Source organism: Podarcis raffonei, chromosome 9, assembly GCF_027172205.1.
Source record: "Podarcis raffonei isolate rPodRaf1 chromosome 9, rPodRaf1.pri, whole genome shotgun sequence".
In the NCBI taxonomy this organism is placed as follows: Eukaryota; Metazoa; Chordata; class Lepidosauria; order Squamata; family Lacertidae; genus Podarcis; species Podarcis raffonei.
Window position 1 is genome coordinate 31,540,174 of NC_070610.1, and position 17,100 is coordinate 31,557,273.

Here is a 17,100-nt window from a genome sequence, read left to right on the forward strand (position 1 = left end):
GCATTTGGAACTAGAAGGAAGGAAGGAAGGAAGGAAGGAAGGAAGGAAGGAAGGAAGGAAGAAGTGTCCTAGGAGTGTAACTATGTTGAATTTGGGCACCTGGGATAGAAGAAGACTCTTAATTTTCGGGAAAAGGGCTGGACTAGATGACCCTTGTGGTCCCTTCCAACTGTATGATTCTATACATCCTGAACCCTGACAGAACATTTAAAACAATGATACAGTATATGGCATCGACAATACATCATAGCTACATAACATGTAGCTTGGATTTACAAGTTATACTATCTATAAAAAATATATTTTACATCTTTTCACAACATCTAACATGAGTCAAAGGAAATAAATCTCTTTATAGGGAGATACTGATAGTTCACAGTACAGCGAAAGCTACTAAAAACTATTGACTTGCTTGACCAAAAAAAATGACCACGACCAGAATGTGTGTTTTATTTAAATGTAAAATTACAAGCCCTTATTATTGGTGGTTAACACATAAACACACATAGATATTGCTGTAGACTCTAATTTAAACTGGAGTGGGAAGCAATGAGTCAACTAAATTAAAAACCAAACCATTGCTGCTATCGTAGTTTTCCTGAACCAAAAAATATTTTGTGTGTTTAGCATCAGAACAACAGAAGCAAACTCCATTTCAGTTCTGCAGTTGACATCATGCCATGATTTAAGTGACTTCGAAATTAGTTTTAAATCACTTAAATCATAGGTAAAGGTGAAGGTTAAGGACTCCTGGACAGTTAAGTCCAGTCAAAGGCGACTATGGGGTACAGCGCTCATCTTGCTTTTAGGCTGCGGGAGCCGGTGTTTGTCCACAGACAGCTTTCTTGGTCATGTGGCCAGCATGACTAAATCGCTTCTAGCGGGCACAACGGAGCACCATGATGGAAGCCAGAGAGCACAGAAACACCGTTTACCTTCCCGCCGCAGTAGTACCTATTTATCTGTTTGCATTGGTGTGCTTTCAAACTGCTCGGTTGGCAGAAGCTGGCACAGAGCTCACCCCGCCGTGTGGATTCAAACTGCTGACCTTCCGATCAGCAAGCCAGGAGGCTCAGTGGTTTAGACCATAGCACCATCCACTCCCTTAAATCATAGCGCCATCTATAGGGGAGAAAAATGAAGTTTGTTTCTGCTGCGCTGATGCAAAAGACATTGAGTACTATCTAATGCTAGTCCTACTCAGAGTACACCCAGAGAAGTTAATGGATTTAACTTAAATCCATATAGTCTGAGTAGGACTTAGCTGGATTTAATCCATTAGTTTAGGAATAAATACTATTTTGTTGATATATATATATATATTAATGAGCAACTGCAAGTGCTTACATGCCTGGCTCCATACATATCATAAATATATATATTAAATAAAAAGCAATACAGGATACTTTGGTGATCAGCATCAGTCTGAGTGCATGCACCGCTGCTTATTTGGCTGCTGCCCACTTCATCTGCGCTAGAATGGATCCACATGAAGCTGTATTTAAGCCTGTCTTCAAGGCTGTTAAACTTTCCCCCTTAGTTTCTGCCAACTTCTATCTGAAAAAATAATAATCTAATTCTCAGCACTGGCACCGATATATTCTAAAATGTTGATTCCCTTACAAAGCAGCATTCATGACCAGGGAACCACCAAAACTAAGAAAGAATGTGTTGCTCAGGCAAGACTCAACCGCAGCACAAAGTCCTATTGTACACAGGAGCCTCCAATAACCAGGATACTCCTATCAGCCCAGAGCCTTAGGGCATGTCAATATCTCGGCAGATGCTTCAACCTGCTGTTTGATATATCCTCTCACAGGACAGCTATACAGTAGTTCCCAATACAAGGGAATCAATATACAAGGTATAACACTTGAACCTCCAAGATGCCTCCAGTCACATGAAATAATATGTCTGAACTGGGAGCCATACTATGAGGTGACATGTATAGCCTACAGTAAGACTCTCAATTAATAAGGCAAATATTGTTTTTATTTCTTTAATTAAACATATTTATAACTCAATCTGCACCCTAGTATCTGGTGGGGAGCAACAAAAACACATACAGGGCAATAGCATCATGTGTGATGGTTGCAGCAAAATCACATATAGCCAAAATATCTGGCTGATGCCTGGCAATGTGGGGAGGGGAGCCCTGCACAGAGTCCCTCCCTGCGTCTCTGCTGCCTCCCCTCCCTGCTCCACAATTGCTTTCCCTCCCCTCCTGGGTATTGAGGCAAGGGAGAGTGAGGAGAGTCAACTTGGCTCCCTCAGGAAACAGCAGCAGGGGAGAGATAAAGGTGGAAGATAGGAGGAGGCAACAGGCAGACAGAGAAAGACACGGACAGAATAAAATGGGTGGGATGGATCTGGGATGGAGCTGCAGGTTCTGCCTGGAGCCAAGTGCCTATGACTGAATTCAAGTCAAATGTGTGTGTTTAACTTGCACCCTGCTTCCCTACTAGTGATCTAAAAATACATATAAACCACTTATAAACAGGTGTTAGCCAAAGTCAGATTTACTCTCAACCTGTGGGTATGATCAGGGGTGATATCTGTGTGTCATTATTCCAAATAGAGCCTACTCATTAACAGCAGAATAATATGGAAATAATATTATTTCTCTCTAACATGTTGATAGGAATTTCCAAAAGACAATTTTTGCTGACAACAAGGAACATTAAGTTTCTTCCATAGCTTTGTATTCTTAATAAGGTTTTCCATTTATGAATAATGAAACAACTATGATAACGTTGTTTTTCAGTAATTCTTTCCTCATTTTTTTCTGTTTAATTTTGAATCATAATTATAAATTATATAGGTTATATCTCTAATATACTAACAGCCTATTTTCAAATTGTCTCCTTAGACTCTTAGTATCATTTTTGCAGCACAATTCTAACTATATTTACTGAAAAGCAAATCCCACTGAGTTCGTTCAGTGATTCCTACTTCCTAATAAGTGTGCTTCCGAATGCAGACTTAACTGCCAAAATAAGAACAATACTGAATTTCAGCATTGTAAAGAAACGTTAAGAGTTTCTTTCAAGAGCTGCTAAATCCTACAAATGCTAAAATATGCTTCAAAATAAAGTGGCCACTTAAAAGGGGCGGGACCCCGACAATATACCATTACAGACTATTGACTAAAAGGGAAAGTCACCATGATTAAAATGGAGCAATTCACTTTGAACTAACTCTAGTTGACTCATCTAATGTGCCTAAGGATTGTCTGTGGCAAGCCTAGAGGAAATCTTTTGTGCTTCAGTTAGCAATAAAGCTTGCAAATCATTATTCTTCTAAAAGACTAGCACTGATAACCAAAGATACCAGCAGTGTTTGGGGTTTTCTGTTGCACTTTAGCCCCTGCTAGACAAACATACTACTTTAAATTCAGTGTTAATACTAAGGCTTTTTACAAAGCATTCATTCAGTCCATATCTGGTTTTATAATGTACTGTGTCCGTCCATCATTTATCATTAGGAATATTACAATTTTGTAAGAGTATGTATGATTGTTTAAACATTCTCCAAATATAATCAATAAAAATAAAAGCAATTCATGAATGACTCACACGGCTTGCAAATCCACTGAAGACCATTGTTATTATAAATCAAATCTTCAGACCAACAGTTCTCTTTGTTGTTTCAAAGGGTTAGGCCACACGGCAAGTGTATTATGTTTTTGTGTTAGTAACATATTGCTGGGTATTTCCACAAAACCTAACAGATGTTTTGTAATCCTTTGGTGGCAGAACACTGGTGGGATTAGGAAGACCTTGTGAATCTTGTTCTCCTTGCTCTGCACTGATGAACATGTAACTTCCATTACAAGTGTGCAGCTTGATGTCTGCGTATCTGACTGCTACACATACTGCAACCAACCACTGAATAGTCTATAAACTTTGCTAGGGAAATGATTGAAGTTATTTATGAGGCCATTTTATGTCATATTTCTGCGGGTTAGTCATATTGTCACTTTTCTCATATCTATACTTTTAGTGAACAGAATTGATTGTTTCTCTGTGGAATAGGCTCCCCCTTTCTAAGAAAGATAGCAAACTGATGACCATAAAATTGGGTTAAAAGGCTTACTGTATACATGCTTGGTTGACAATATCTGGAATTAAAATTAAACCATGCATAGAAAAATGTAATAAATGAATAAAAATGTATATTCTGGGTAATTTAAGCTCTAAGTGCAACTTTTGGTCATGGAATCCAAATAGCTGAAGCCATCTTATGTATGCTTCCCAAATGGAATAACATCAAGGTTCCAGGACTCTAATGATACACAAGCTGCTCAGTCTGAAAGACCTAAACTCACAGATTTATTTCACACAAACTTAAAAGCCACAGATAGACTCCATGGAAAACTACTGCAACATTAATGTTGGAGTTGGTCTGATTTCCCCCCCAGCAAAATATAGGGTTTCTTTTTCACATAACATAAAGTCTTCAACCAGCTTAAGCTTTCTAATAAATTGCCAACTCTGAAACAGTATATCTTTTATTATGCTGCTTGTTACTTCACTAAGACAGGAAATTAAAGCAATAAAACACTTTCAAAACGATAGGGCGCACTCAAGCAGTCAATTTTCTTATGTTACAGTAGTATTCTTCAAAAGGCCTTTTATGATACTAATATTAAATCCTTTGAAGTCTGAAGAATCTGTTGAGGGTGCTGAATTCATGATATAAAACTCAAAATATTGCATCCACTTATGCATTTATTAAAAACTGAGTATATGGCAACAAATGTTTAAAAATTAAAACACGACACTAAATTGATGTTATTAATGTATCTGAGGTTCACACAGGAAAGGACAGCATGGAAAGAAACACTACCTATTCAATGCTCAGGGAAAATCTATTTTGCTTTTGTATCACTTTACATTACCAAATGCACACCAGGTGTGATCATAGATACAAAAGGCTGGTGCAAAAGGCTGAAGCACAAACATTATAATGGTCACTTATGCAAAATGATCACAAAAAGGAAATTGAATCAAGCTTAGAAAGCTATTCATTCCTTTTAACCCCTCTAGAACAAGGTCAGACTAGTGGTTCTGTTTAATGGCATGAACACTATTTCAACAACCTGATAAAAAGCATGTGGTAAGAAAACAAAGCAAAAGTCAGGTCCCATTCCCTGAAACCAAATGCTACAGCAGTTTTTGAGGCACACAGTTGTGGTGAGCCTCATTAAACTGAGTATTTATAAAATATTTTGGCATAGATATACATCAGGAACCTCAGAATAAACTATCAGCAGCAGATCCTAGTTCTTATATCTGTTTATTTCAGTTTTATATCTAGTACCCAAATGGGGGGGAAATAAATCTACCTGCAAAAGTTATTTCAGTCAGGTCATTATTAGAACATGTTAGTGAAGAGAGTTTTTTGAAATGGTACTTCATTCTCTATAGACCAATGATGCTGACAGCTTAACATTCTTTTCTTTTCTTTACTACTCTGGAATTTGTAGAAAATTTATTTGTCATCACGCTGGCCTCAGCAGCCCTATGCACCTGTTTCACACATGCAAGACACATTCATGTCCAGGTGGAATAAGGCTGCACTTTGAACCTCACACCTGATGGTGGAAATTGCATTCAAACATAGCTATGCATAAGTGCTAGACAGTGCATGAAGGGGTTAAGGCCAGAGAGGTCCACTCCTAGACTCTGCAAAGTCACAACTTCTCTTCTCTGTGAGGGAAGAAGTGAAGCTGCTTCTGTTTACTTCCCTCCCTCTCTCAGCACCACGTAACTGACCAAAGAAGATGTGCCTAAGCTTTGCTCCAAGCTTACAGCACGTGCTTGAAGCGATCTTTCTGTATTTTCTACCCAAGAGTAGAACTTCCCAAAAGTGGAACTTCCAGACCAGGCCCAAACACAGACCCACTCGACACAGATCGCAGTGATCCAGAGCTGAGGTTACCAATGTATGGACTGCAGTAGCCAAGTTATCCCAGTACAGATACAGACACGGCTACCATGCTAGGCAAAGCTGGTAAAAAGCACTCCTAGCCACAGAGGCCACCCTGGCCTCTAATGACAAGGATACATCCAGAAGGACCTCCAAGCTACGGACCTCCTCCCAAGCCATGCACCTGCCCCATGTAGCAGGTCTATCTTCTTGAACACATGAGCCATCTACCCATAAAGTCTCCATCTTCCCAGAGTTTAAAAGTTTGCTGTCCCTCATCCAGACCACCACTACATTAAGGCACCAATCCAGCATTTGCACAGTTCTCCTGATGCAGATATTATAGAGAAATGGAGCTGCATGTCCTCAGCATACTGATGTCACTATGCTCTACTCCCTGCAGCTTCATGTGGATGTTAAATAACACGGGGTGGGGGGATACTGCCCTTCAGTACCCCATAGCACAGTTTGAAAACCAGAACACACCAACAATTTCCAAACTCTAAGTTTGCTACATCTTAAAGTGAATTAGAAAATTATAAGCATTTAATGGCCTTCAAGAAAAATTAAACAAACAAACATACAACCAGAACAGTGTCACAAGTATCTACTCAGTTAAGGTAAATAAGCAGTACCAAGAGGTCTATGAGTTCAAGGAAAGAATATCTCCAGGGAAGGCATTCTGCTGCTTCCTTGGGTCCAGTTTTACAAAATTCAAAGTGGGTAGAAACAGAGATCCCACTGAAGTCCATATGTGGCTTTAATGCCAAGCTTCCTCTTGGATAAACAAAGTACAAACACACATAAAGGCATACAACATAGGATAAATGGAAATAAAATGTCTTAATGGGAAGGAGGTTGAACGGAGGCCACATACACAATAGTGCTGACACTGAACATTTCAAGAATCTTAAACATTAAACTGAACTAAGTTTATTTGCTGTTTAGATTCCTCACTTTAATATCATTTGGTCCCACATTACATTATTTTATCCTATTTAAAGAATAACTTAATAATTATCAGAGAATGCTTTCAGCCCTTCTGGGCCTTATCAAGAGAAAAAACTAATCTGAAGCGCTTTAGAAACTTAGTGCATCATCAGATTTAACATAGGCAGAGTTTTCTGTTCACATTAAATTAACTTACAATTCAGAACTGGTGCATTTATTGGTCTTTGTAATCCCTAACCTCCTCAACATTTTGCTAGATGGATGAATATGAAAAAGGCATCAACAGCTTTAGGGTGTGATGCAGAAATAAGAGATAATGAAAACTAGAATTAAATTCATGGGCTCCATTTGTTTTCTCTGCATGCTTAATAGAGCCTCCCATTGTTAAAGACTCTGTAAGTAATCATTGATTTTAGACTGTTTAAAATTAAGAGAGGAACTGCAGATTTAAAAGATAGAAATGCTAGACATACACATTATACAAGTACTACTTGCTAGAGCTAGTTTCTGTCAGTTGTTGTAATGTGTGCAAGCAAACACTAGCAGAAGTTGCTGCTCAGCTAGTTTTCATTTTGTACCTTCTGTGTTTTGGTAGCATTTTCGTAGAGCTCATTGTAGTTTCACGATTAAAGCACTGACTCTACTTCACAGCAACCTGTGTACAGTAATGGGCTTCACGCTTTCCACTGGCATAAGAAAGTACAGTGGTACCTTGGTTCCCAAACATAATCAGTTCCGGAAGTCTGTTCCAAAACCAAAGCATTCTAAAACAAAGGCATGGTTTCCCATAGAATGTAATGCTAAATGGATCAATCCATCCCAGGCTTTTAAAAACAACCCCTAAAACAGCAGTTTAACATGAATTTTACTATCTAACGAGACCATTGATCCATAAAATGAAAGCAATAATCAATGTACTGTACTATAAAATAAATAAGACAGTATTGTAGATGATAAAAACTTTTTTTTTCTTACATGCACTGATGATAGTCATTGTTTGGATGGGGGGCTTTTATCCATTTTTGCAGTCACACAATCAATCTAGCAAGCAAGCAAGCAAGCAATAGCTGAACTGGGTTCCACGCAGTCACAAAAACAAAGTCACAAGCCACAGTCACAAAAATGAAGTCACAAGCCATAGTTACAATTCAGTCCCATAAAACGAAGAACAAGTCACAGTAAAAAAAACAACAAAAAAGCCACACAAACAAAAACGCAAAAACTAGCAAAAGCTCCAAATATCACCTCTGTGTTGTGTGGGTGCTCGGGACTCAAAAGTCAATAGACTCAACAGTAAGCTCTGATTAACAGCGGGGGACTCAATTTACAAACAGAACACACTCAACAGGAAGCAGAACATGTTCTGCTTTCAAGGCAAAGTTCACAAACCGGAACACCTACTTCCCAGTTTGCAGTGCTCTATTTCCAAGTTGTTCATAAACTAAGCTGTTCTAAAACCAAGGTAGCACTGTAAAATAGAAAAGGGATCCCTTCTCCCAACATTGGGATGAAATGTGCTACCAATATTCTACACATGAAACACTCACACTGGATCAGGACCAGTTCAAGGGCAGAACTTTGGCAGCACATATTTGTCTTTGCTGGAGAAGCTACCATACTAGATCCCTTAAGATAAGTATCTTTAAGATATTGAGTACACATTCTGACAGACCATGGCTGGATCTAGACACATCAAAAAAAACATTTCAGGAAAACACATTGTAAAGCTTGTAATGGCAAATCACATGTCGAAGAATTGCACTCTACAGCGCCATCTGATGGCACGGTGTTATAACAAATTTAAAACACTTTTTTTTAAAAAAAAAAAACCTAACATAGCTGAGTCATAGTTTTCTGATTTCAAGCAGTCACCATGAATGCAATAGTTAGCCAACAATATAGCTTAAAGAAGAATACATACCTTTTTCTTGATGGAAAATTATGGATATAAATCTTCATCAGACTAGCGGAGGAGCATTGTGGTTTATGGCATCATTTGGTTTGAGTTTCTAAAGATGCCTATCAGTTTCATCCCAAGTTACTTCTTCGCCACGAAGAGATGCCACTGAAAGGGTTAAGATGGGACCAATATTAACTTTTTATTTATAAACCAAACCTTTTTAGACATGTCACACACTGTCATACTAATCAAGGATTAACTGCATGACAAATCTGAACTTTTAACACCGAACTACACTGAAGTTGTGGGAGAGCAAGCAAAGGTCACAGCACTTTGTAAATGTAAATTTTTCAAACCACCACAGTGCTAAAATATATTCCTTATTTCTGTTACAGTTTTCCAGATAATTCAGATATAAAAAGAACAAAGGGGGGGGGGGCTACAAGCAAGGTAGAATGTCCACTTTTTATAAAGAGACTATTGCTTGATTTATACAGGGAAATCTTTTTGGTCCCATCTTCTCAGTACTGGGGAAATGAAACAACAATGGTGTTCAAGGATCCCTGGTGAAAAATTGGCAGAAAGTTGATCCTCCAATTTATTTTTAAATTCATACTGAAAATGCAATGCTTGTTCCCAGAAAACAGCTGAAGAAATTCTTTATAAAATAGTAGTGAGCTGTGAACAGTAGTCTAAGTAAAACTGTAATAGAAATTAATGAAACAGAACCTATTAGTCTGCCATTAGGCTGGACTATTAAATTATCAATATTTATATAACCCAATTCTTCATGCATTTCCTCAGCACAAGCCTCATTGAATAGAACCTTTGAGAATTAGAGCTACAATGTACTTGATGAACATGACACCTGTGATTTCCTTTTCCAGAGCACTGAGCGTCTTCCGTCGTTATGTATCATATGACATGCTGCAGCTAGACTGCTAAGTGGGACACCATATTGCATACACATATTACTAGTGCCGAAAGAATTGCATTTACTGTCAATTTGCTACTGAACCAAGTTAAAGTACTTCTGATGACTTTCAACGCCCTACATAGCTTGGGACCAGGATAAATCTCAAAGAACACTTCCCCTTTTACCTGCCTATTATGGTCATCAGAATAAGACCTTGTGGTCATGCCACATCCTGTGTATATTTATGAACAAAGAAACTTGAGTTCTCTGTTGTAGTAGCCACCTTGTAAAATGGTTTCACCCTGCTAGGTAGCAGGCATCAATACAAGTACTGATGTTTTGTTAACTGGTAAAAACATATCATATTGGGACGCGGGTGGCGCTGTGGGTAAAAGCTCAGCGCCTAGGACTTGCCGATCGCATGGCCAGCGGTTCGAATCCCCGCGGCAGGGTGCGCTCCCGTCGTTCGGTCCCAGCGCCTGCCAACCTAGCAGTTCAAAAGCACCCCCGGGTGCAAGTAGATAAATAGGGACCGCTTACCAGCGGAAGGTAAACGGCGTTCCGTGTGCTGCGCTGGCTCGCCAGATGCAGCTTGTCACGCTGGCCACGTGACCCGGAAGTGTCTGCGGACAGCGCTGGCTCCCGGCCTATAGAGTGAGATGAGCGCACAACCCTAGAGTCTGGCAAGACTGGCCTGTACGGGCAGGGGGACCTTTACCTTTAAAAACATATCTCTTTGCTCAGGCCTTCCTGAGCCTTTGATATGTGTCAGGTGGTGGTGTGGTTGCTCGAGAGCAAACAGGCAAGACTCCAACCTGTCTTTTCCAAGCTTTATTATTAGTATCCTTCTCCTCCCCTCTCTGCGCCCAAAGCTACTGCGCAGATTGGGCGCTGGCAAAGGGGGACTTGCCTCCCCTCCGCTTTGCTCAGGCTCGGTGTTGAGGCTCTCCCTAGCATTTCCTGGTCCCTGCACCCCCTTCCCACTGGAGGTGGGGCTTTCCTCCTCGCCAGAGGAGGAACTGCTTTGCAAGATCTTCGGAGGCTCCCTGTAATACAACTGCCCTTCCACCTCTTGCCTCTGAGCTGATGGCAGTTCCCTGACAATATGTAACACCAGTTTTGTTCCTTAAATATGGCAGATGCAAATTTTTATGCTCTACCGGTGTTTAATGTGGTTTTTTATATACATGTTTATACAATGCATAAAAAACAAAGTCCCAAGCATGTGTGTAGAGCTGCCCTAAATCAGAATCCAACGAGGAATCCATTGCTGTGACACAACCAGGAAACTTGGTTTAAATCATTATTTCCCATTTTAAGAAGAATAGAGAAATTAAGGTCTAGCACATGTGTGACTAATCTGCAGTGTGTATCCAACAAGAGGCATAGGTTGTGGACATGTGGCATCCATAAATAGAAGGCCCCAAAAACCTAGCCAGCTGTTCTGCCCACCACCTTTAATAATTATTATAATTATTTAATTATTAAATAATGGATTCCTGCTTAGTTTCCAGCATGTGCACTAATGTGGTGCTCTCTTATACTGTGGACATAATATTGAACATTCATAAACTGTACAGTTGGCAAATGGGATGCTATAGTGGAGAAGCCCTCTTTTTTGGTCACTGCCCAAATTTATAGCACATTACAGAAATATAGATGTGAAGTTACAATAACATGGATTACTGTGGCAAGGCTATTCTAGTCAAGGAACAACCATAGCTGGCAAACCAGCACTGAAACAGGCACTCCTAGCCACTATGCTTTCCAATGCCCAGAGGGCGAATAACTCCATCCAGAATAGACTCTCTCCCCAACTCTGAGACATGGGAATCACCCACCAAAATGCCTCCATCTTATCATAATTAAGTATCAGTTTACTGGTCCTTATCCAGCCAAAAAATCTGAGTGATGCATTCAACAGAATTCATAATCTCAACTTTCAGCATGGATATTGGCTTTGTGCTATAATGCAATTCATTTGATCAGCTTTTTAAGATTCTTTACATGCCCCAAGAGTTGTAACCTGCATGTGACAAGCTATAATCATAGAGATTTATAAACACACACAATTACAGAAAAAAATATTGTCATAGTTATTATAATATATACTGCACAATTATGAGTTTTGTTTATTAAGGTTTTTTATTTCATCAGTTTATGAATTTTAATTGTAATTTACTTATTTATTGTAAACTGCCAAGAGAACTTTATGCCAACAATAAACAGAATAGAATAGAATAAAAATAAACTATTTAGGATGCAAACCTATAGTCCCTGCACATACACTTTGGATGCGGCAGGAGGTCTGCCACAATGAGTATCCTCATTGCATCAATGGAAATCAATTGTCAGCCCTCTGATAGTAGAACGGGTGAAAAGGACTAGACTGCCTATGATAAAATAAGTGTTCTTGAAAGTTACAGTTTTCTGTCTTCTCTATAGTAGTGTACCCAATCCAGGGAAAAATTATTTGGAGGTAAGCCAAGCTAATGCAGTCGGACTTGCTCCCAGAAAAGTATATTGGATTGCCTTTTTAGGATTCACTACTTTTCCTACTGGGTTTGTGCCGGTGCCTTTAACAGCAGCCTAACATGCAGAAATTAAACTGGTGAAGCTCTTCATGACATGGCTCTATCCCTGCCAGAAAAAGCAATTTCCAGTTAAACCACTGGAGAATTAGAGAACCTGTGTAGGGTTTACTCCTCAGTCTTTTCTTTCCTCAAAGATGTCCTGCAAGGCAGTAGGCACAGATTTTTCCTCAGGGTTTACTCCTGAAGCCTTTCTCCATGAAGATTACAGAAATTGACCATAATTATTCTCAGAATTCAGCTTTCTACATGCAGCTGAATGAAGTAATAAAGCCCCATACTCACTCTCTTTCTTTAAAAAACACAAAACACAACAAAACATTTCTAGCATAGGAAGACAGCATGTCAGGAAGAAGACAAAACTGAAATTATTATTATTATTTTATTGAATTTATATACTGCCCTATACCCGGAGGTCTCAGGGTGGTTCGGAGGTCTCAGGTCACATCATTCTCTTGATATGCTGAATTTCTATGTGTATGGAAGTTTGTTTATTAAAATTCCCAAAAAAATCCTTCAAATGTGTTCTTTTTTCCAACCTGCACCTAAAATGGTACAGTACAGGGGGAAAAAACTTTATTTAGAGGTGCGCCGGAGGGGGGGGGGAGAGAATAATTGAAGAGAGTTTGAAAACAAAGTCATTTAAGATTTTATTCTCCCAAGTTAATATCCTACTCAGTAACCTGGAGAACCCCCTAACTCCATACAGGCTTACAACTGGAAAACAACATTAAGTGCCTAAGGCTGCAAACCTAAAGTTCAACCAGGCTTACTTCTCAGTAGACGTGATTAGGATTGCCCTTTAAAGCTGCCATTCTGTACCCATTTACTTGGGAGGAAACCCTACTGAACTCACAGGAGCGTAGTACCAAACGGATATGTAATCTTGGGGTTGCGCTGTGAGAAGAGAAATGCGAACGTGAAGCTGTCACAAAAGGCCAGAACTGTAACTCTGGGGGGGCAAAGGAAAGTGAGGGAAACAGAGCAGGCTGATTCAGAGGAGTAAAGGAACAAGGAATAATAATAACGAAAGGTGAAGTGAGCATGTAATCTCTCTCACACGTTGTGCCCAGGAGGGTATGAGGCAGGCCTCGCATTTCCCTGCCTTTTGCCTCCAGCCTTCCTCACCCCACTCCTTATCAGAATAATAAAATACAGCAAAGTATTTTCCTCAAACAACCACTTACTGAGAGGCCTGAGAGACTTCCTTGCCTCTCAGAAGCAGCACCTCCTCTTCAGTCTTAATACTGAGAGAGCAAAACTTGTGTAGGCCCAAAAGATTGGCTGTGACGTGTAGAGAGCTGGTTGGCCACCACAGGAGGCAGATTGAAAGAACTCCAGGGGGTCTCTCAGAACTTTCAGTAAGTGGAAATTTATTAGCATAGGGCACAGGGGGAACTTCAGCTAGGTTTTTTTGGGGTGTGTGTATGGTTTTGATCATGTGGAGGGGGGGAGAGAAGAGATGTGTCCCCCAACTGAGAATCCATCACTTCCACTTTTTTCCTTCTTTTTTCCTGTGGGTACAATTTTGGAGGGAGAATTCAGCAGCACTCCCTTATACCTCTGATCAGCTGGTTGCCCTCATCTTTTCCTCTTCACAAATCCAATACAGTGGTATCTCGGGTTACATGCGCTTCAGGTTACAGACTCCGCTAACCCAGAAATATTACCTCGGGTTAAAAACTTTGCTTCAGGATCAGAACAGAAATCGTGCAGTGGCGGCGCGGCGGCAGCAGGAGGCCCCATTAGCTAAAGTGGTGCTTCGGGTTAAGAACAGTTCCAGGTTAAGAACGGACCTCCGGAACGAATTAAGTACTTAACCCGAGGTACCAATGTATTCCAGGGGACATTGAGGGAGGGAGGGAAAGGAGGGACACTAAACTCTAAAATGGTCTTTCTGTTTCTGTTCTGGTTTAGGCACAGGGAACAGAAAGGGAGACTCAATTAGAAGTTCCCAAACACAGCACCAAAGGAAAATAGGCAGGCTTCCAAAAATTTTCGCGTTCAAAATTCTCCTCAAATTCTGGAGTTCAGAATAACCTAGGTTTCTTCAAAGTAGTACCAATGTAACAGGAATATTCCATTAATCTGTTTTTTTTAAAATTTACAATCTACTGCACACACACACACAAATCATTGTAGCTTTCAGACATCTAACTATCAATCCACATGTGTACTTTGATAAAACACTGGAAAGCACCTGTCTTGGTTTAATTATATGCATGGCTGTATCTACAAATCCTTTTTGTGTGTGTTTTAGCAGTGTGCAGCAGCACATGAATAAGATCACACAGAGATTGCCTTTTCAGTGTTTAACCAATGCATGTGAATAATCTGTAATATAGGAGTAATGTGCAATGGATAGATGTCATTGAAAACTATATGCAATTCTAAAATTAATTTCAGAAATCCTGCTAGTTAAGCTAGAGTTCAGAGGGAATAGAATGCAAAGAAGAGCAAACCCATGAAACTATATAGGACTAAACCCAAGGAAACCCACTCATCCCTAAATCAAAGCAGGTTTTGTCACCTGCTGAGCAAAAGTTCTGTTGCTACAGAGGATGCTATCTGGGGGTGCTGTTTTTTATACTGCTACCAATGCTATTGGCTTTAGTTGATTTTTATTGCATTGCATTGCATTTTATAGTTTTGGGTTGCAAGTCGACGCAAACTTACCTAGGAGCAATCTGCATTGAACTCAGTGTGACATACTTTGTAACCATGCATATGATTAGGCTGTCAAGTTCCAATTTTTAAACTTGCCTCAGGTATGTCTGCAAAGAAAGTGTGATTTATGAACAAACCAAACTGAATTGTGTGCTAACAGTGAGTACAGAAGGCTTGTTGATCTACTCTCTTACTCTAGGGCTAATGATCTACAGTACTTGTGATCTTTTTATATTGTTCATAAAGATGAGAACAAAAATGACCATGTGAAGATTAATTTCTTAAATGTATCCCACCCTTTAAAAATATTTTGTTAAATACGTATAACAAGTGATCAGTGACCCACTTTGAATTGCACATTTATGTACTTTTAAACACAGTGGGCAGTTAATGTAAGACAACAGCAGTACTCTGGAGGGAAATTGGCAGAGAGAGCTCACAACTGTCTGGAATGGAAAGTGCTATCTAATTCTGCTGTACAATGATCAATTCGTTGACAGAACATCTGCTTGTCTCATTCTCTGCAAGTTCAAATCTATATTCCGCTACTCTTCTGTCTTCAGCATAGAGATTAGTGACATATTTTTGGCACTATGGCCCTGTGCTTCAGTGTTGTTGTTTTAGAGTATTTGTGTGTGTGTGTGTGTGTGTGTGTTGCTGTTATAAAGTGCTTATGGAATTGATCTTCCGTACAGATTTTCCCCATACACTGTTTCATAACCTGAACTATCTCAACTGTGCACAAAGCATCCAAGTCAACTCTCTGCAATAAGTCACTGAAGGGTTGCAGTTGCCAACAGCAATACTTCAGAAACCACTGAAGACAGACAAATACACACAGTTTTATTGGAAACATTAAACCAGTGGAATCAGCAAAGATTCTAGGGTTAAGAGAACTTGCAAATATTCTCTCCGGGCCTAAAGGAATATCTTCAAAGGTCTGGCAGAAAACTATAAACCATATAGCTACTTAATTCCAACCCATGGTTCCCCCCCTACCAGTTTGAAACAGCAATTGGATTTAATGCATCTTTGTATTGTTTTCAACATATATTTTGGAGTGAGAGACTCTGTAACATAAGATCCGCACAACTCCTTATTTCAGTCCTGAAAGAATTCTTGCCTCACCTCTGTTTGAGTTTGAAGCTGGCATAGTGACAAAGAACTTGCACAGACACCTTTCACCCTGGCCAGCACAAGCCAGTGGGGATTAGAATGTGGCAGTAGATCTGCCCACTTCATTTAGGATTGCTAAATGTATAATTTAGTCTGGATCCAATCCAATGGACATTGTCTGGAATAGGTGAGATAATAATTTTTTTAAGCTTTGATATTTCTCCCAAGGAAACTGCTACTGCTTTCAATTTAGAAAAAAGTCTTTTAACTGCATACCAGATAGCAGTATTTGTGACTGCCACCAAATTCTGCAGCTGAAGCCTGGTTTCATTTCAGGTTAGCAGTATTGTTCAACAGATACTGAATGCTAAATTTGACAATATTTTGAATATAATGCAAAATAATAATAATCCTGTTTTTGTTTCAGGAACAGATACTCACAGATACTTATGATATCTCTACTGTGAAAACCTGATGGAATAATGCTCCCTTTAAAAAAAGCAGCTTTAACTCAATGGCCTTTTGCCTCCTGCCAATTAAATTATACTGATTATCCTAAAACTAAATCTCAACACAACCACAATATTATTTTTACAGAAGTGTAAAGAATAAAATTAAAATTTGGTTCAGCAAACCAGGTCAAGAGCACAATTCTATGCATGTCTACTGAAAAGTAAGTCCCACTGATTGTAGGCAAATCTACTTCCATAGTAAGTGTGTATAGGACTAAAGCTATTACACTATTTCTATCATAAGCTTTTCCACAGTGGCTGAATGATTCGAAATAATAATGGCAACAGTAGTCATACATAGCTTGATAATACAATTTGTTCTTTACTTAGCTTGATTTTTCACGGAATTAATTTTTCTACAGACAGTTCAGAGGATAAGATTATAGAATTAACAAAGTAGTACATGTGAAAAGCATCTAAGGGTCTTACAGGATCACAAGCTTAACATGAGTCAACAGTGTGATGCAGCAACAAAGATAGTTAATGCGATTCTGTACTGCATCTACAGAAGTATAT

General features: G+C 39.4%; 1 protein-coding gene across 1 annotated transcript in view; it reads right to left on the reverse strand.

Moving 5' to 3' along the window:
• Positions 1-17,100, reverse strand: part of TENM3 (teneurin transmembrane protein 3) — a 1,264,592-nt gene that overhangs the window by 687,481 nt on the left and 560,011 nt on the right. Inside the window, exon 4 of the mRNA XM_053402551.1 lies at positions 8,804-8,947. The gene's annotated coding sequence lies outside the window, so the exon portion shown is untranslated. The remainder of the gene's footprint in view (positions 1-8,803; positions 8,948-17,100) is intronic.